The 21,352-nt window shown below is 39.4% G+C and overlaps 1 protein-coding gene and 1 pseudogene across 10 annotated transcripts in view; one reads left to right on the forward strand and one right to left on the reverse strand.

Annotated features, from left to right (window-relative positions):
- The window catches only part of DIAPH2 (diaphanous related formin 2), a 1,008,307-nt gene that overhangs the window by 153,486 nt on the left and 833,469 nt on the right, over positions 1–21,352 (forward strand). The window lies entirely within an intron of this gene.
- LOC139438127 (WD repeat domain phosphoinositide-interacting protein 2 pseudogene) lies at positions 11,323–12,152 on the reverse strand (annotated as a pseudogene).

Below are 21,352 nucleotides of genomic sequence, written 5' to 3' on the forward strand. Positions count from 1 at the left end.
CTAGGTAACTATCAAAAAAACAAAATATGATGGACCATTTGTTATATGTGCCAGATATGGTGATAAATATTTTTCATGGATGACCTCATTTAATCCTCACTATAACACTATGAGGTGGCCATTATTATCATCATCAATTTAAGAGGAGTCTGAGATTCAGAGAAGTTAACTAATTTGTACAAGGTTACTTGCACATGGTGCTAAACTCTGATTTCCTAACTGTTATGTTGTTCTGCTTTTAACTCAAGTGCACACTTTGGGTGCTGTGATATATGATATTAAATTGGTTTTCCCCAGTCAGTTGTGCAACAGGGATAATTGCAGAAGTAAGACTATGAAACAAATGCTAAAAGTAAAAGGCTCCTGGTATTGGGATCTCTCGATGGTAAATGAAATGGAGACCTATCATCCCTTTTTAATTTTTGTCAAAGTAAAAGAATAGATAATTTAATTATACAAACTAGATCACATTCCTTCCCTCCAGGTATTTCAGAGCATTGTTTTTTATTTTTATTTTTAATTTTTTAAGTATTTTTATTTGTATTTTTAAAGAAGCTTCAGGTTACATAAATGTTACATTAAAAATATAGGGTATTCCCATATACCCCACCCGCCACCCCCCCATTAACAACATCTTTCATTAGTGTGATAAATCATTTGTTACAACTGATGAACACAGACTGAAGCATTTCTACTAACCATGGTATATACTTTACATTATAGTTTACACTTTGCACCACACAATTTTACGGATTTTAACAAAATGTATAATGGCCTGTATCTGTCATTGCAATGCCATGTAGGACAATTCCAATGTCCTCAAAATGCCCCTTGTTCTGTTATTCTCTCTCCCTCCCCTCAGAACCTCTGGTGGCCGCTGCCTTTATATCAATGACAAAAGGTCTTCCATTGCTAGAATAAAAAGTCAGCTTTAGTAGACTTTACTCCACAGTTGCATTTCTCCCCTTATGTTTGTTCATTCCTCAATATTGGGGATTTTGGGATGGCGATGACCACTCTGTTTCTGATTTAGAGGGACCTTAGGTCCCAAGAGACAGATGGATGGAACTGTCTTGCTTGAAGCTGTAGATACTCTCTATTTTTCGATATGAGCATTGTCCATCATCATCATTTTGATAGTTGTCCTGGGCGAGTCCAGTGAACTGGAGGGTAGGTTTGTAACTCTGCTAAGAGTCAGGGGTCAACTGGCATATGAACAGACAGAAGATTTAAGTCTCTGCGACATAATTAACAAATATAGTGCTAGTTATAGGTTTACATAAAAAGGGCAGAAGAGCCCTGTGTAGGGAAATTATGAGTCTAACTCTGTTATATTGGGGAGCATATATTCCACAGTATTGCCCACTAACAGATTGCTGAATTCCTGAGATTTTCTGCCTTGCCTGTAATGTCTACATGTCTCTGGAACCCTCAGGAGCACTGTTTACTGTTTGAGGCACTGTTTACTGTGTCAGTCAATAAGATCCTGCTGAGATGTATATAAGCTTAACTTCTGGAATCACCTCCTGACTCACTTTGAAATCTCTTAGCCATAAAACTCATTTGTATTTAGTATTTCCCCTTTTTGGTTGAGGTATTTTTCCAAATGCATCACTAGTTGGTGCTTGGTAATAATCTGTTGGTGCCAGGTAGACATATCCCTGGGAGTCATGTCTTAGATGGGGGGGAAGGTAGTTCATTTATATGCTGAGTTTGGCTCAGAGAGAGGCCACATTTGAGCAACAAGGAGTCTTTCAGGAGGTAACTCTTAGGTAATATATAACACTAGGCTAAGTTTCAATTTCAGAAGAGCAAGGTTGATCAATATCAAAGGCTTGGTGTAATGGTCTGTTCTCCTTCACTAGGTACTGCCCATGTAGTCAGGATTCTTGCCACTTAATTACAGAATGTCTCAGGACTCCCCAGGATGGGAATTCAATATTCTTTTAGTTATCGTTTGTGTCTCCACCCACTGAGACAAAGCCCAGTGACCACTTGAACATACTCTTATGCCATAGAGACATGCCCCAGGTGTGCCCCTCCCCACATATCCCCCTAATTCCTGATACCCCAAACCATTGATTCTGCCCGACCACTGTTGTGACCCTTCTGCAATCAAAAACCTACCCCAGGGAAGCGGACTAGGCCCAATGGATAGAGTGTCTGCCTACCACATGGGAGGTCCACGGTTCAAACCCCGGGCCTCCTTGACCCATGTGGAGCTGGCCCATGCGCAGTGCTGATGCACGCAAGGAGTGCCGTGCCATGCAGGGGTGTCCCCTGTGTAGGGGAGCCCCATGCACAAGGGGTGTGCCCCGTAAGGAGAGCTGCCCAGCGTGAAAGAACGTGCAGCCTGTCCAACAGTGGTGCTGGACACACGGAGAGCTGGCACAACAAGATGACCCAACAAAAAGAAACAGATTCCCGGTGCTGCTGATAAGGATAGAAGTGGTCACAGAAGAACACACAGCAAATGGACACAGAGAGCAGACAACTTTGGGGGCGAAGGGGAGAGAAATCAATAAAAAATAAATCTTTAAAAAAAAAACCCAAAAAACAAAAAAACCTCTCCCAAAACAAAGCCACAAAATACACAAATAAAAATAACAGAAATAAAATAAGAATAAAAAATAACAAAACAAAAATAAAAAATAACTTTTTTTCATTTTCTTTAATCAGTATAAGATCTATTATCTTTTATGTACGGTAACAATCTCTCCCATATGTTCCCGAAGTGTCTTAAATTTTTTTTTTATCGTCAGTGTAACTTTAGGTTACAGAAAAGTCACATGCAAAATATAGGTGGTTCCCCTATACCCAAAACCTCCCCCTTTACCACTTTCCCCCGTTAACAACATCCTACATGTGTATGGTACATTTGTAACAACTGCTGTACAAACATTGAAGCACTGCCACTAACCATGGTCAATGGCCCGCATTAGGGTTTACATTTTGCACCGTATACTTGTATAGGTTTTGAAAAATTTTAAAAGGGCCTTTATCTGTCAATGTTAGGTCATGCAGAACAATTACAATGCTCTAAAAATGCCCTATATTCCATCTATTCTATTCTCCCTTCCCACTCCCCTCAAAACATGTGGTAACTACTAAGTTTTAATTTTTGTGGATTAAGGTTCATAATTATTGCAATAATATTGAGGCCTTGACATACTGGTCTGTTTTGTTTTTCTTAGGCACTGCCTATATTCTTGAAAGATTCTTACCCCTCTACTTGAAAACATAGCTGGTCTCCGCAGGATGGGAGTTTAATATTTTCTTGTTTATTGTGTGGGTCTCCACCCACTGACATAACACTCTGTGACAAGATCAAAATTTTCATATTCCATAGATGCATGCCTCAGGTGTGCACTATCCCACATATCCCCCTACATGTGACATACTGCACCAGTAACCCACCCTTGCCATATTTGACAAAAGAACATTCCCACCATTGTAGCTTTAACCACAGACTTAGAAATACTCAGAGTGCTTCTGTTCCATCCTCCAGCCCTCCCTCCACTTTCATGGATAGTCCAACCGTCCCTTTCCAGCCTACTCCCCCTCACGTTCCAGCACCACTGAACCCATTCACATAACTGTACCACTATCTGCCCGTCCACTGCCCAACCACCCCCTTCCACCTTATCATAGATTTTGCCCATATTGAGCACCTCGCCACCCTCTACTCCCTTTCTGTCTCCTGATAACCTATCTTCCAGACTCTAGCTCTGTGTGTCTGCTCAGTTTGCTTAAGTCATATCATTGAGGTCATATAATATTTGTCCTTCAGTGGCTGGCTTAATTCATTCAAGGTTTTCAAGATTCATCCATGTTATCCTGTTTTGTTTTTTTTTTAAGATTTATTTATTTTTCTCCCCATCCTCCCCCGTTGTCTGCTCTCTGTGTCCATTTGCTGTGTGTTCTTCTGTGTCCGCTTGCATTATTAGGCAGTATTGGGAAACTGTGTCTCTTCTTGTTGCATCATCTTGCTGCATCAGCTCTCCGTGTGTGGGGCACCACTCCTGGGCAGGCTGGACTTTTCTTTCACGCTGGGCGGCTCTCCTTACCTGGTACACTCCTTGCGCATGGAGTTCCGCTATGTGAGGAACACCCCTGAGTGGCATGGCACTTCTTGCGCGCATCAACACTGCGTGAGCCAGCTCATCACACAGGTCCGGAGGCCCTGGGTTTGAACTGTGGACCTCCCATGTGGTGGACGGACGCTCTATCCGTTTAGCTGAGTCTGCTTCTCTCTTCTTTCTTAATATAGGCATTTATGGCTATAAATTTCCCTTTTATCACTGCTTTTGCTGTATTCCATAGATTTTGGCATGTTGTGTTCTCATTTTCACTCCTTTCAAGGTAGTTACTTAATTCTTTTGCAGTTTACTCCTTGACATGTCCAAGAGTGTATTGTTTAACTTCCATATCTTTGTGCCTATTGTGGGTCTCTGCCTCTAATTTATTTTAAGCTTCATTCCACTGTGGTCAGATAAATAACTTTATATAATTTCAATCTTTCTGAATTAATTGAGAGTTGTTTTGTGACCTAATATGTGGTCTATCCTGGGGAATGATCCATGTGTGATTGAGAAGAATGTATATATAATTGTAGTTGGGTGTAATGTTCTGTATATGTCTATTAGGTCTAGACCCTTTAATGTATTATTCAAGGTCTCTGTTTATTGATGCTCTGTCGAGGTGCTCTGTCTAATGGTGATAATGGTGTATTAAAGTTTCCCACTATAATTGTAGAGGCATATTTTTTTTCACTTTGTTTTTCCAGGGTTCACCTCATGTATTTGGGATCACCCTGGTTAGGTGCATATATATTTATCATTGTTCTTTCTTCTTGACAGATTACCCCTTTTATTAATATATAGTGGCCTTCTTTGTTTCAATAGTTTTGCATTTAAAATGTTTTGTCCGATATTAGTATATAAGTACTCCCACCCTGTTTTTGATTATTGTTTGCATGTAAAATCTTTTTCCAACCATACACTTGAAACCTCCTTGCATCCTTGGGTCTAAGGTGAGTTTCTTGTAGACAGTATATAGATGGGTCATATTTCCTTATCCATTCTGCCAGTCTGTGTCTTTTGATTGGAGAGTTTAATCCATTAACATTGAATGTTATTACTCTCAAGGTAATACTTAAAACTAGCCATATTTTCTTTAGGTTTACATGTGTCATTTTGTTTTTATTTCTCTTTTTATCTCTTTAATTATTCTTACTGATAGTTCTCCTTTCTACCTTTCGACACTCTCCTCCAACCCTCACTCTCCCTTTTTTTTCCCTTTCAACCAGCAGAACTCCCTTTAGTATTTCTTGAAGGGTGGTTTTCTTGTTTACAAACTCTCTCAATTTTTTTTTATCTGTGAACATTTTGAACTTTCCCTCATTTTTGATTGCCACCTTTGCTGGATACAGACTTCTCGGCTGACAGTTTTTTTCTTTTACAGTACTATGTCATACACCTTTTTGCCTCCATTGTTTCAGATGAGAATTTAGCACTTAATTTTATCAAGCTTCCCTTGTATGTGATGGATCTCTTCTCTCTTTCTGCTTCAGTGTTCTCTCTCTTTCTTGAGATTTTGAGAGTTTGATAAACATTGGTCTCTGGATAGGCCTCTTAGGATTTATCCTGTTTGGAGTGTGCTGTGCTTCCTGGACATGTACATCCATGTCCTTCATAAGAGTTGATAAATTTTTAGCCATTATTTACTCCAACATTCCTTCTGACCCCTTTTCCTTCTCTTCTTCCTCTGGGATTCCTAAAATGAATATATTTCCACGTTTCATGTTGTCATTCGATTCCCTGATTCCCTGCTGATTTTTTTCTCTCTTTTTATGTCTGTTTGATTTCTCATATAGTATCTTTGACATCATTAACTTTTTCCTCTGCCTATTCAAATCTGCTGTTATGTGCTCCCAGTATATTTATTTCATTGTGCCATTCATCACCATCAGATTTATTATATTTTTATGTATGTTTATGGTTTCTTCAGCATGTCCCCCCAGTGTAGACTTATTTTTTTTGGAGGGGGGAGGAGATTATACAATGGGAATCTATTCACTCATTAGTTGAGGCTGGCAAAATGTCCAAATCAAGGCATCATCAAGGAAATGCTCTCCAAAGAGAGAGAGAAATATTGGAGTAGTTTTTCCTAGTGCTTGCTTTTTTTAAATTTTTTTTTATTATAGAGTTTGTGCACTTACAAAACAATCATGAAAATGTATGGAATTCCCACACAACTCCCTCCATAAACACAGTACATTGTTGTGGAACATTTGTTACAATTTATGAGGTAATATTACCAGACCCTTGCCATTGACTGTGGTCTGTAGCAGACATTTGGTATATTTTTTCCATATCCCCCTATTATGAACACAATAAATCTTTGGCCTTGATGCCACAATTTTACAGTATTTCTGTTAACTATGGTCCATGGGTTACAGTATGCTAGTGCTTTCTTGACAGCATGTGAGCATTATCTCCTTCTACCTTTTCTCTTTGCTGAGTGAGTTCAAGGCTTCTCCGTCAATCCTAGAAGCAACTGGTGGTCACTTCTTTTCTTTTTTAAGATTTATTTATATTTATTTATTTCTCTCCCCTTCTCCTCCGCCCCAGTTGTCTGTTCTCTGTGTCTGTTCGCTGCATGTTCTTTGTCCGCTTCTGTTGTTGTCAGCGGCTCGGGAATCTGTGTTTCTTTTTGTTGCGTCATCTTGTTGTGTCAGCTCTCTGTGTGTGCGGTGCCATTCTTGGGCAGGCTGAACTTTCTTTCGCGCTGGGCGGATTTCTTTATGGGGCGCACTCATTGCGCTTGGGGCTCCCCCACGCGGGGACACCCCTGTGTGGCACAGCACTCCTTGCGTGCATCAGCTGCACATGGGTCAAGGAGGCCCGGGGTTTGAACCGTGGACCTCCCATGTGGTAGATGGATGCCCTAACCACTGGGCCAAGTCTGCTTCCCGGTCGTCACTTCTTACAGTGAATGTTTTTATGTGTAATCATTCTTTTTTTTTTTAAAGATTTATTTATTTCTCTCCCCTTTCCACCCCCCCAGTTGTCTGCTCTCTGTGTCCATTTGCTGTGTGTTCTTCTGTGACTGCTTCTATCCTCATCAGCGGCACCGGGAATCTGTGTTTATTTTTGTTGCGTCATCTCATGGTGGCTCTCCGTGTGTGCAGCACCATTGTTGGGCAGGCTGCACTTTCTTTTGCCCTGGGCATCTCTCCTTACAGGGCGTACTCCTTGCGCGTGGGGCTCCCCTACACGGGGGACATCCCTCCATGGCACAGCACTCCTTGCGTGCATCAGCATTGCTCATGGGCTAGCTCCACATGGGTCAAGGAAGCCTGGGGTTTGAACCGCAAACCTCCCATGTAGTAGGAAGACGCCCTATCCATTGGGCCAAGTCGGCTTCCTTAATCATTCTTATTGGTCTTAAAATGCTAGTTAATGTCCAGTTCTACTTTATAAACTTGCTTCCTTACATGTGAACTGTTTTTATAACTGAAAGATCTTTTCAGTTGACCAGCCCAATTGTTGGGAGGCCCTGATTTCCCAAGTATACTTAATGTCTGCCATAATGAAGGGAACATTATCATGTCCAGGTATTCTTTTTTCTTTTCTTTAAATATACTTTTTAATTTTTAAAAAGATACTTAGGTTATATAAGTGTTAAATAAAAAATACAGGGGATTTCCATATGCCCCACTCCCTATTCCTCCCACATTTTCCACATTAACAACATCCTTCATTACTGTGGTACATTTGTTACAATTGATGAACATGTTTTGGAGCATTGCCACTAAGTGTGGATTATAGTTTACATTGTATTTTATATCCTCTCCCACACAATTTTGTATGTTATAACAGTATATATAATGACCTGTATCTGTTATTTCAATGTCATTCAGGACAATTCCCAAGTCACAAAAATGCCCCCATATTACACTAGTTTTTCCTCTCCCTCCCCTCAGAACCTCCAGTGGCCACTGCCAGCACAACAGTGATACAAGTTCTTCCATTGCTGGAATCACAGTAAGTCTACTCTAATCCTTTTTTCATTTCCCAGTCCTGAGGATTCTGGGATGGTGATGCCCATTTCTCCTCTAATTTAGAAGGGGCTTAGATCCCAGTGGGCAGATGGATGGGACTGTCTTGCTTGCAGTTGTAAACTCGCTCTGTTCCTTGAGATGGTCGTTGTCCATCATCATCTCCTTGTTAGTTGTCCTGGGTGAGTCCAAGAATCTGTGGAGTAGATGTTGCAACTCTGTTGAGATTCAGGGCCCAGCTGGCACATGGACAACCCAAGGATTTCGTTCTCTTGGACATACACGTATCAACTCTAGTACTAACTATAGGTGTCTTCTTAATATCCTTTATCTCTTCTTTCACTTCATTAACTTGATTCATGATGTTTTTTTGGATATCCTTGATTAGTTGTTACATGTTGTGCATCTCCTCCTGTTTATTAGTTTGTTGATTAGATTTTGCTGTGTCATCCTGTTTTATTTCATTTTGTTTTGTGTTAATGTTCCTTTAAAAAATATTTATTTATTTATTCCCCCCCTTAGTCTGCTCTCTGTGCCCGTTTGCTGTGCATTATTCTGTGTATGCTTGTCTTCTCTTAAGGCAGCACTGTGAACTGATCTTCAGATCTTCTGGAGTGGGAGAGGGCTGCCCATTCTTTTGCGCCACCTAAGCCCCCTGGTCTGCTGAGTCTCTTTTTGTCTTTCCTCTGTGTCTCTTTTTGTTGCATCATCTTGCTGCACCAGCTGTCCATGTGTGCCAGCTCTCTGTGTGCACCAGCAGACCTCATGGGCCAGCTCTCCACTCAGGCTGGCTTGCTGCGTGGGCCAGCTTGCCTTTACTAGGCGACCCCAGGAATCGAACCCTGTTCCTCCCATATGGTAGATGGGAGCCCAATTGCTTGATCCATATCCACTTCCCTTAAGGTTCCTTTTTGACCCTTATTTTATATCCTTCTAGTTGTCTGTGTTCCCTTCAGAAAATATTACGGCCATAGAAAAGGAAACAAAGAAGAAGAGAAAATGAATAATGGTAATAATAAAAAAGAGGCAAGGACCATAAAAGAGCCATGAAAAAAAGGTGGAATTGAAAAAATGAAACAAGGAAATAAGTAGAATAGAACACCAGAAAGATGAAAAGAAAGAAAAAGAAAAAAGAAACAAAAATGATAGCCCAGGGAAACGGACTTGGACCAGTGGTTAGGGCCTCCGTCTACCACATGGGAGGTCCACGGTTCAAACCCCGGGCCTCCTTGACCCGTGTGGAGCTGGCCCATGTGCAGTGCTGATGCGCGCAAGGAGTGCCGTGCCACGCAGGGGTGTCCCCCGCGTAGGGGAACCCCACGCACAAGGAGTGCGCCCATAAGGAGAGCTGCCCAGCACCAAAGAAAAATGCAGCCTGCCCAGGAATGGTGCCACCCACACTTCCCGTGCCGCTGATGACAATAGAAGCGGACAAAGAAACAAGGCGCAGCAAATAGACACAGAGAACAGACAACTGGGGTCGGGGTGGGGGGGAATTAAATAAAATAAATAAATCTTTAAAAAAAAAAAAAGCCCAACCAAAAAAGTTAGAATGAAAGAATAGCAGTGGACATGGGAAAAATAAAAGAAAGCAAAGAAAGGAAGAAACTAAGGAGAAAAAATAAAGAAAAGAAAAATAGAAAACAAAGAAAGAGAAAAAATACAATCCAGGAAAAACAGGCTTACCTCATAGGCCTCTAGCAACTATCTCAGACTGCTGGTGTTCATCCATCAGTTAATTACTTTGCAGCCTGTCCTCATAGATAAGGTACTGGGTTTTAGGAAATGAACAAAACATCAAAATAAAAAATATTAAAAAAAATAATAGCTTGAAAAATGTAAAACAAAAGAAATCTCAGTCTCTATGTTCTCTGTCATAAGATGCCATCTGGGTGCCTGACAACTTGGTGAATCACTCTCTGAATACCTTCTCTTAGGAGGTACTAGGAATCAAATCAGGGACCTAGTATATGCGAGGCAGGCATTCCTACACTGAGCTACACCCATGCCTCAGGTTAGGTAGGTATCCGAAAACTTATCTGGCTCTCCCTGTCCCCTTTCTTTCAGGAGAGTTGTGCTTCCAGCAGTTTGCTGGCTATCTCTCCTGGTTTCTTTCTTTCCCAGGTTGGTTAGGCTCCTGTCTCTGCTCCCTCACTGACCTAGTTCCTCTATCTTCCAGGGCATCTGGGTGTGATAGTCTGCCTGATCCATATCCCCTGCCAGGGAGGATAATGATATTTTCCCAGTCACTTGGCTGCAATGAGCCAGAGGTTTTACTGAGCCTATTCATCTTGAGGGTGGGGTATATGTGCCGTTGCCAACCACAGGGGTGAGTAACTCATGGTTTTAGCTTGACCTCTCTGTTTTTCTGTTCCTCTTCCTCCTGGACGATATGCAGTACTCTCCTGGTCTGCACATCCCCAAAGCAGCTCCCTCAGAGAGCTTTTTGCTCTTCCTCCATTGTTTTTGTGAGAGAACTGAGCCATGCCTACCTACTTCTATGCTATCTTCCTGCCCAGGATTCTTTTGAGCTCATTTTCTCTCCAGAGGAAAGGTTTTAAAAGCCAGAAATAACCGCTTTCTCCTATTAACCATGTGGAAAACAAAATCAGAAATAGTATAAAAGTCCACTCTAGAAGAAACCCCAGAATCATTCAATCTAGAAGGAGTTTATTTAAAACAAGATGGGGAGAATGGGTCTGTTGGGTGTCTTTGGGGAGAGACCTCTCCTCTCAGGGTCCCAGCGTGTGACAGGCCTTGCACCCAGCAGAGTGGAACCGTCCTTGACAACCAAAATGTTATCCCCACCCCCACCCCTGCCACCACTCTGTCCTCAGTTAACGCTCATTGCTGTGTACACACAAAAACCCAAATGACCTCAGTTTGTTATAAAGTGACTTCTAGCCCTCCTGTGTTGGCTTGGCACATGATGTATGCAAAGCAAGGAGGTTTCAAGGGCTTCACCAAACTGTTAATTTTGGCAAAAAGAGAAAACCAACAAAAAGCTAAAATTCATAAGCAGAATTAAAAGCCACTGAAGTGAAAACAATGTATTTTCCAACAGTATAGAATTAGACTAAGTTTACAATCTTTTTTTTTCTTTTCTCTACCATCTTCTCCCCCAATTCAGGTCAAAGTTCATAGCAGCAAAACACAGTGTCCTGTTTTTGCTACTCTTCTCTGCTTCATGGGTTAGAGTTCATTGGTTGAGTTCTTTCAGTCAGTCCATTCAAAAGATCATGGACTGGTGCTCACTGTCTTCAGCGAGCTTTGTCTTCCATATAAACACCACTCACAGTACTCATGTCACCTGGGTAGCCTTTTGCTACAGCTGGGCTATAGGGATGAGTTACTAAGGGTCAGTCTTGAGATTCTGAGTCCAGGATTTCATTGGCTGTCTCCATACTGCCATCTGACATGTGGTATTTTATCATGGTACCCTTGCCTCCTTCCTGGGGATCAAGGTTGTGCATACAGAGATAGCCATCAGACGCGCCTACCAGTAATTGGGGAATATTCTCAATTGTCACTAGCGAACAAATGTTTCTGTGGATGCAGCACAACAGGTGGACTGTGGCTTACTCTGGTTAAACATTTCTGTTACTTGGGAGGGTAGGTAGCTGGCAAAAGCCATGCATACCTTACCAAAGTAACCACTAGTCCAGGTGGTGAGCTCCTCCTGAGGGTTTTCTTTCACAGTCTCGAGTTTGAAGATGTGCAGTCTCAGTGTTGCTTGATGCAGAAAGGAACATCCTGTACATGCTGAAGGCCAAGAAGCAGTTTCTCACACACCTCTTAACTCCTCTCCTGAACTCAAAGAGATTCTGCCCTTCTGGAATGGAAAATAACCTGATCACAGTTCCCTTCTCAGAAACAGTGGCTAGTTTGGTACCACTTGCATCAAAGGCCAGTGCCCACAAATAGCCGGCATAAACTGTGATCATGTTTGCAGCTCTTAATTTCATGGTGTTGACTTCTTCGATGGTCATGCTCACAAGGTAAACCAAGTAATAGTTGTCTTTGTTGATTGACAGCATGCATAAGCATGTAGAGTTTGGGGCATCTCTCTGTTGGTATGTAGAACTTTCATGTCCTGAATGTTGTGAATATATAGAGACCCTTCCAGGCACATGAGTAACCTCTGCCTGTTCAACTTGACAGCAAGTATGGTGTTGAAATAGCTGTAGGTGCAGATTGTGGTCTGCTTCTTGAAGTGGAAAACTGTTAGCTTTCTAGGAGCTTTGAGGCACACCATGGCCACTAGTCTACTCAAGAACAGTCTCTCTATGATGCACACATCTTCCATATCAGTACATTCATAGATCTGTTCCAGCCTATCCACAGAAGAAAGGGAGAAAAAATTTTAACCAGACTTGGCTACCGGCTTGTCCTGGTTGAAGTTGTCGAAGACTGCTGGCCAAATTCATGCCTATGGTGCACAGCGTTCAGATCAGCCTGGCCAGGGTCACATATGCAGGAAGGCCTGTTGGGCTGCACTCAGGGTCAGTGTGGCCCCACCCCCACCTTGATCACTGCCACTAGATGCTTGGAGCTCAAATGTCACCTCATCCCAACCCCTCTCTCTCTCTATTTTTAAAAAAGATTTAGTATTTATTTATTTATTTCCTTCCCCACTTGCAGCTTGCTTGCTGTCTGCTCTCTCTGACTATTCACTGTGCATTCTGTGTCTGCTTCTCTCCCTTTGTTGCATCGTCTTGCTGCACCAACTCTCCACAGGCATGGGACGTTAGCTCTCCATGGGACGTGGGCCATCTGCTCTCCATGGGCGTGGGCCACCTTGCCTTCACAAGGAGGCCATGGGACGAGAACCCAGGGCCTCTCTCTCATATGGTAGATGGGAGCCCAATCTATTGAGCCACAGCTCTTTCCCCCAAACCCTCTATTTTTACTTTTAAGTTCAAAGTGTTGAGGCAATGCTTTCTTTCATGATATTTACTAGTCCCTAAGTGGTTTTTTATAGTTAGTTTTCCCATATTGTTTTGATGTTTCATGGCAAGTAGTACTTGATTGCTCATTTTAATCACAATTCATTTATTCTCCTGAAGATGGTTTTGCTGATAATGCCAGACTCTTCTTACCTTTCTTTTGGTCTCCTACTGTTACTAAAGCTGGGGCAATGCTATCTGCACCCCCACCCCTCTTGACTCTATCCCATCCTGTCACCAGTTGAAAGGGGTTCAGGGCTTAGGAATTTTATTATTACCATAGTACACTCTTTTATGGGTTAAGTGGGTTTTTGTAAGATAGTCTTGGCACTTAAGTATTTCATTTAAATTTGTTTTCCTTGTTACATATGTCCCAGAGTGTTTTTGACAATTGATTTTCAAACAGTTTAGAACACAATTCACTTATGAATTGGGGCTACTTATATAACATATGTGGGGATATTTATTCCATTATATTAGATTGAATATTCTTGTTAATTTGAATCCTGTGACATATATGTGATGGTGTATGCTGCAGTTAATTTAACACTTAAGTTGTATAAAAGCATAATTGCAATAGTATGTAAATTTAATATAACTTTGGAGACTTAGAATTTTTTCATTTAAATGTTAATTTATATAAATTTAAATATTTTAACTTGGTTTGTTTGTGTAGGTCTGGTAATATTTTTTTAAATTTCAGTATCATTACATTTTGAAATGAAAGGTACTTTAAAATTGGCTCAAGGGGGGTGTTAGTTAAATTATTAGTAATGAGTTTGGATGCTTTGAACTAAGTATACTTGTCAATGGGTAAACATAATGCTGTAGAATTCCTTAAAAATGCTGCTGTTAGGAGACATACTACCTGTTTTGAGGACTAATTTTGCTAAATCATGATTTTACTATATAGAATGATGGTTTTGGGAGCAATAGAAATTTACCTAGGATATTAAAATTTCTGTTACTTGGGGTTATTGAATTTTAGGGTTCTGCTATGTTAGGACTAGTGTTTTAGAAACTGTATGTGGAAACCTAGTTTTGGAGAGTGTTGAAAGAGGTCACTTTAGCTTTTCTATTTTGCTTTTGCTTGTTTTTATATACTTTATTATTTATCTTTCTTATACCACTCTTTTCTTTGCATTTTGTATCTCCACTTAAAACATAACTTTATATAAGTAGTACAGACTACTTACAGAAAAATTAGTTAAGAAAACAGACCCTTCCTTCCATGCAAAAAGATAAAAAAGCACCTCCATATCACTATCATTAGAAAAGTGATATTGGTGAATATTCCAGATGTGTGTGTGTGTGTGTGTGTTATGTGTATTTTTCATTTTCACTCAACAAAATAGTATGGTTGTCTTTCAATGTCAATAAATATTAAGCTACATAATTTTTAATGATTGCATAGCATTCTTTTATGTTGGAGATTTGGTGGATACCCCTTCCTCCAAAGAGGAGCAGACCACTTTTGGTATGAAGGGAAATCCTGGTTGGCTCATGTTGGGAAAATAAAGCAGAGGTGTCTAGCATAGAGTTAGAGAGGGCATGTAAGGCCAAGTGAAAAGCTCAAAGAAATAAGATATGGTTTGAGCATGGACAGTCAATTTCAACAGAAAAGCCTGCCCATAGAGAATGGAGGCTTAGAGTCCCACCAATTGCTTTAATTAGAAAAATGTCTCCTAGGGGAATGAGAACTTCGAAGGGTTGAAGAGCGAGACTAAAATGTCGTCTAATACTGTTCCCTCCTAGAGAACAGAGTAAATGTTCCCTTCCCTCTTTGGAAACATATCTCATTCTCCAGTGCAATATATGGGTATATAATAATTTAATTATTTTGTCACTCTATTTTCATTTAATGTAATTAATAATATGACTGTGCTTATGTCTACTGTCTTATTTTCTATGTATTCCATCTGCCCTTGTTCCTTTTCTTTTTCTGTCTTCATTGGGATTGAGTATTTTGCTTTTACTATTCTGTTTTATCTCATATGTTAGCTTATTAGGTGTACCTCTTTATTTTTGTATTCAGTGTTTGCAATAGGATTTGTACTATGTGTCTTTAACTTATGACAGTTTTCCTTCAAGTAATATACCACTTCTTTTATAAATATAAGAATCTTAAAATACGTACACTGACATGCCATTATTCCATTCTTTGAGCAACTTTTGTCATACCTGTCATACCTATAATACATGGTAGAAATAACAATGGATTATATTATTTTTTCTTTAATCAATTATATTTTAAGGACAATAAGCTATAAAACGTCCTATACATTTTCACACATATTTACTATTTATAGCACTATTCATTTTTATAGAACTGAGTTTCTGTCTAGTATCATTTTCCCTCAACCTAAAGAACTCCTTTAACATCTTTTGGTAGTACAAGATTTATAGCACTGGATCCTTTTGGCTTTTGTCGGTCTATAAATGTCTTTATTTGATCTTCATTGTTAAAGGATATTTTCATGGGATATAGAATTCTAAGATGACAGGTCCCACCTATTCCCTACCTTTTTTGGTTTATTTTCTTTTGGCACTTTAAAGATGCCATCCACTGTCTTCTGGCTTGCATTGTTTCTGATGAGAAGTCAGCCATAAGTCTAAACTCTGTTTCCTGTATGTAACATGTCTTTTTTACTGGCTCACTATTAAGAGTTTTTCTTTATCATTGATTTTAAATAATGTGATTATGATGTACCTCAGTAGGATTTTCTTTATGTTTATCTGTTTTGGGATTCATTGACATTCTTACATTTGTGGGTGAATATTTTTTATCAGATGTGGAAAATTGTGGGCTGTTATTTCTTCACATATTTCTTTTGAGTCCCTCCTCTCCCATAATTTTATTTTTATGTTAGATCACTTTATATTGCTCCGTAGATGAGTGAGGCTCTGATTACATTTTCAGCTTTTATTTTTTTCTCTATGTGCTTGAGATTGGTACTGTCTATTGCCATTCTTTAAATTTCTCTTTTCTATTGCAGTTTCTAATCTGATGTTAAGCCCATACAGTGAGTTTTCATTTCAGATAAGGTAATTTTCAGCTCTAGAACTCCCCTTTGGTTCTTTTTTATAGGTCTGTTTTTCTTCTCATTGTGTTCATGTTTTTCTCTAAATCTTGAATATACTAATAATAGCTGTTTTAAAATCTTTGCCTGCTATTTCCATCATCTTGGTTATTTCAAGATTTTTCTTTTTCTTCAGGTTCTGACTCTTATTATTTTGCTGCTTTGATTATTTAGTACTTTTTACTTAGATTCTAGATATTATAAATATGCCATTGCTGAATTTTGGAATTTGGTTATTTTATGTAAGAGTGTTAGGATTTGTTAGGGCAGGCAGGTAATTTATACGTAGATTAGCTTGGTCATTTCAAGACTTTTTTAATAAGTTTTGGGTGAGTTTAAATTAGCATTTGCTCTAGGGCCAGTTTAGTCCTACTCCTAAAGCATGGCATTTTTCTGGTTTCTGAAGGCTCATTGAAGTTTCTCTACTCTGGTTGTTCAGAACTGTCTTCCAGCCCTGTGTGATCTCTAGTAGGTATTCAGCTTATTTTTCTTTGGTATTTGTTCTTTCCCTTATAGTTAATTTTTTTTTTCTTCCATCCTCGTGGGGTCTCCTCTATACCTGTGTGAACTGATATTCAGCCAAAGACTCAAAGAGACTTCTCGGTGGGCATTTGGAACTGTTTTTCTATGTGGCTCCCACTTTGGTGCTGTGCTCCACAAATTCAAGCAGCTTCAGCCTCCCTGAACTCCAGTTCATGGTACTCTTCCTGGTTTTCCCCTCCCTGCAGCAACATCTAGAAAGTGCCTCTACACACAAAGCTAGGTAGACCATAGGACTCACTTCACTAATTTCTTTTCTCTCAGGATCACTGTTCTGTACTGCCTCTTGACCAGTATCTGAAGACAGTTGTTTCATATGTTTTGTCTGGTTATCCAGTTTTTTACAGATGGGGTGCTGGTCTAGTACCAGTTACATTTTTCTGGCCAGACGCAGAAGACCCTAATGTAGCTTTTACAGATGGTGTTTGGTTGCCTTTCTTTAGTTAATAGATTATTGAGATTATATTCATTTTTTTCTTGGGCATTTCATTTTAAAAGTAATCTTTCTTAATTCAAGGACAAAAAGCTATATAACTATGAGTTAATCCTTTAAGTTTAATGGGTAATACAGATTTTCTTGTGGGTTTCTTTTTTCTTCATTCCCATATGTATAGGAGACATTTATATGCTGAATTTGTATGTAGTATGTTTCAACTAAAAGTCATTAAAATTGTGACCTACTTTTTCCATTGGATTTTACTCACTAATAGCCACGTGTTTTGATAGAGTGTAAAGCAACATTTTATTTGTTTCCAAATCCTTTGCTGTGCTCCTTTGCAGAATGAAATCTTTCACTATTTATGTCACAGTACAGAATGTGAAAATATAATTGTCCACTTCTCTTAACTGCAATTATAGTTTGAATAGTCTCACAAGATACATTTCTTTTTCCCTAGACATAAGTGAAGACTCTTTTGAGTTCAGAACTAAAATTAAGGACCATTTTAGATTGAGTCCCCAGGACACTCAAGTTTTTCATTCTAGGTAGCGGTATCTCATTTTTACATTTCCTGTGTTGTTCCTGTAAATGGTTAGAAAAGAAATGCTTTATCAGAATGATGGGTTACTGTCAGCACCCTTCTGTGAGATGGTTATTAAAAACATGTCCTTTCCTCTCCAATTCAGAGTGCATGTTTTTCACTGATGTTATATACTTGAGCTTTTCTGACATGAGGGAAAAGATAGCTAAAACAGCTCTGAAAGCTGAGCTTATAGCCTTTGTTATCATTCAGCATTTCACAGAAGCAGGGGAGGTGGTTCTTAATCTTTCTCTACCTCTGTATGGTTAACATGGTTGATCCTCAGTGAGAGCTGCAATCAAACAAAAATGGAAACTTTTTAATTTATGTATAGCTTTAAAAAGGCAAAGGAATTAAGGATTATTGCAGCTGGTGCAGTCCCCAATACAATTAATATCAAATGCATATAAATCCTATTAGAGATCTGTCACGGGTGAAAAAGGAATATGAAAAATGCGTGACCTATATTTATTAGATTCAGTTAGAGAGACCATACAAAGCTAAGGAGCTTTACGAACTGCATATTAATCAAAACCAGTCTTCTGAGATAAACCTATTTATTGTAACTTAGCAAAGCTGTACAGAAGATTAGTCATTCCCTTTGGTAAAGGAATGCTTTACATATTGTTCTGAGTTTTGATCATTTCAGCTTTAAAAACTGATTAACAGATATTTTAGTACTAAAATACATCTCACTGAATTATATAGCTTAGACAGCTATTATCCTGTAATGCAATACAGAGATGGGCTCTTTGTGAAAATCACTACATCATTGTTTAGTTACATATTGAACAAGACACTCTAGGGAGTTGTATTAGAGACCAGACAAAAGAACTTTGCTACCAAAATCAGTTGTTAAATCATGCAGAAATATTTCCTTCTTAAATCTTCATTTTAAGCAACAATTGGTAGATACCAGCACCATTTTTTTTTTCAAGTTTCACTTTCAATTCCTGAAGTCTTTTATTTCTTTGAGGAGGAGTATTAGCCTAAGGGGATGGTTAAGACCATCATGTTAATGCACAGTATTACCAAGGATAGAGGATGTACAACAGCTATAATGTGACAAAGGTAATTAAGATCCTGTTTTTTTTTCCTCTTTATTTTCTTTTAAATATTACATAAAAAAAAAGGGGTCCCCATATTCCCCTCCACCCCCCCCCACTCCTCCCACATCAACAACCTCTTCCATCATTGTGGCACATTCACTGCACCTGGTGAATACATTTTGGAGCACTGCTGCACCACAGGGATAGTGGTCCACATTGTAGTCTGCACTCTCCCCCGGTCCACCCAGTGGGCCATGGCAGGGCACACAATGTCCAGCATCTGTCCTGAAGCACCACCCAGGACAACTCCAAATCCTGAAAATTCTCCCACATCATATCTCTTCTTCCCTCTCCCTACCATCAGCAGCTACCATGGCCACTTTCTCCACATCAATGCTATAGTTTCTTCCATTACTAGTCACAATAGTTCCACAGCATATCCTGTTTTAAAAACATGTAAGATGGTTTCATATGATTATGAAAATTTTAAATAGATCATAAAAATACAGGTATGAATTGTATTTTGTATTGTTGGCCCACAAAACCTAGAGATGTTAAGTGATTTCAAGCATTTAGTTTCTGAAATCCTGTTGTTACTTGAGTGCGCCATGAATATTAGATCCTGTTGATAAAATATGGAACTATTTCATGAGGAAGGTTTCTCTTAGTTTTTATTTGGACTTCAGGCCATTTTTTAAAAGGAATTTTTTTTTCTTTTTAACATCAATTTTATTGATGCATATTCATAAAACACACAATTCGTCTGAAGTGTACAACAAACAGCATTTGGCACAATCACATGGTTGCACATTCATCACCTCAGTCACATCAGTGCATTTTCACTATTCCACTAGTAATAATAATAATAAACAAAATTCCACCCCTTAATAAACACCTCCCCATCTCTCCGTCTTTCCCCTGTCATATACAGCTGCTATTCTGTTTCTATCTTTCTCATTTATTTGTGTTTATATTTTGAATAGAGGGAGTAAAAAATATGTAGTACCTTTGTCTAGTTTCTTTCACTTAGTATATTTCCTTTTCTAAAACCCTTAATGGAAGATGACTAATATATTACTATACACTACTGTCCATAGATGGCTTTGGTTATATTTTTGCCTGATTGAAGGTTTCTATCTTAAATAACATATATCATTCTATAGCTTTGTTTTCATATTTCAAAAATAATAGTTTTTTTTTTTAAAGCTCAAGAAATGCACATTACAGTTACTGGACATTGTATGTCCTCCCATGGCCCACTGGGTGGACTGTGGAATAGTGTGGGCTATGATGTGGGCCACTGACCATGAGGTGCAGTGGTGCTCAGAGATGCATTCTCCAAATGCAGTGAACGTCTCATGATGATGGAGGAGGTTGTTGTTATGGGCGGAGGAGTGGTGTGTGTGTGGGGGTGCGAGTATATATGGGGACCTCATATTTTTTGAATGTAATATTAAAAAAATAAAGACAAAAAAAATAGTAAGAGAAAAAAAAAAGAAATGCACATTAAAAATAAAATCTTCCCTCATTTCCATCTTGCCCTCTAGGGGTAGCTATTATTAAAAACTTGGTATGTAATCCTTCTAAATAATTTTTTAAACAAATTTATTTATGCAGTTATGCATATATCATAAGCATACAACTCAGTGAATTCTCACAAAGTGAATGTACCCGTGTCAATAATACCCAATTAGGATTAGGATATTACCAGCACTTCCTAATTTCCATTGCTTCTCTCCTCCCTAAAGACAGCTACTAACTTTACTTGGCTTGTTGGCTATTTTTGAATTTTATATAAATTGAATCATTGAGTTTGTACTTTTCTGCATCTGCCTTCTTTCACTCAACCCAGTGTTAGTGAGAGATATCCATGCCTTTGAGTAAAACTGGAGTTTTTTATTTTAGTATTCTATAGCAAGTGTTCGGAAACTTTTTCTCTAAAACACCAGACTGTAAATAATTTATACTTTGTAGGTCGTATGGTCTCTGTCACAACTGTTCAACTTGGTTTTTATAGTACAAAAGCAGCCATGGCCAATGCATAACTGAATGAGTGATTCTGTATTCAAATAAAACTTCATTTAAAAAAGTAGGCTGTAGGCTACATTTGACCCATGGACCATAGTTTGTCAACTCCTCTCTATAGTATTCCATTTTATAAATATGTTCAGCTATTGACAAACATTTGGGTTTTTGACATAAACTCTCTCGTACATGTGTGTTTGGGTACAAGGTCGTACATGTGTGTTTGGGTACAAGGGCAGAACCATGGGAGCAAAGGCAAATGTCTAGACCAAAAAGATCTTGGGCCAAGAGATCAGGCCCACTCGTGTGTGGAAAGGGTGGGTCTGGCCTTGTGCTTGGAGAGGGCATGCCATCTGGGGCAGACCATCTGCCCTGTGGTTGGATGGGGCGGGCCTTGCACCCTGTTGTTCAGGGAGAGTGCTACTGCCCCAATGCTCTGAGGTGGAGGGACATGTGCCCTGGTGTTTGCAGAGAGCTGGACCACCATCCTATATCTCAGAGAGGTTCGTTCCTGTGTCCAGGCTTTAATCTGGCCATGGTTCTGATTTCCGGAGAAGATAGGGCCTTCACTCCAGGGTTGGGGGTGGGAATGAGGGAAAGGCCCCTAGATTGAAAGGGGTGGAGCTGCTGT

Source organism: Dasypus novemcinctus, chromosome X, assembly GCF_030445035.2.
Source record: "Dasypus novemcinctus isolate mDasNov1 chromosome X, mDasNov1.1.hap2, whole genome shotgun sequence".
Taxonomy (NCBI): domain Eukaryota; kingdom Metazoa; phylum Chordata; class Mammalia; order Cingulata; family Dasypodidae; genus Dasypus; species Dasypus novemcinctus.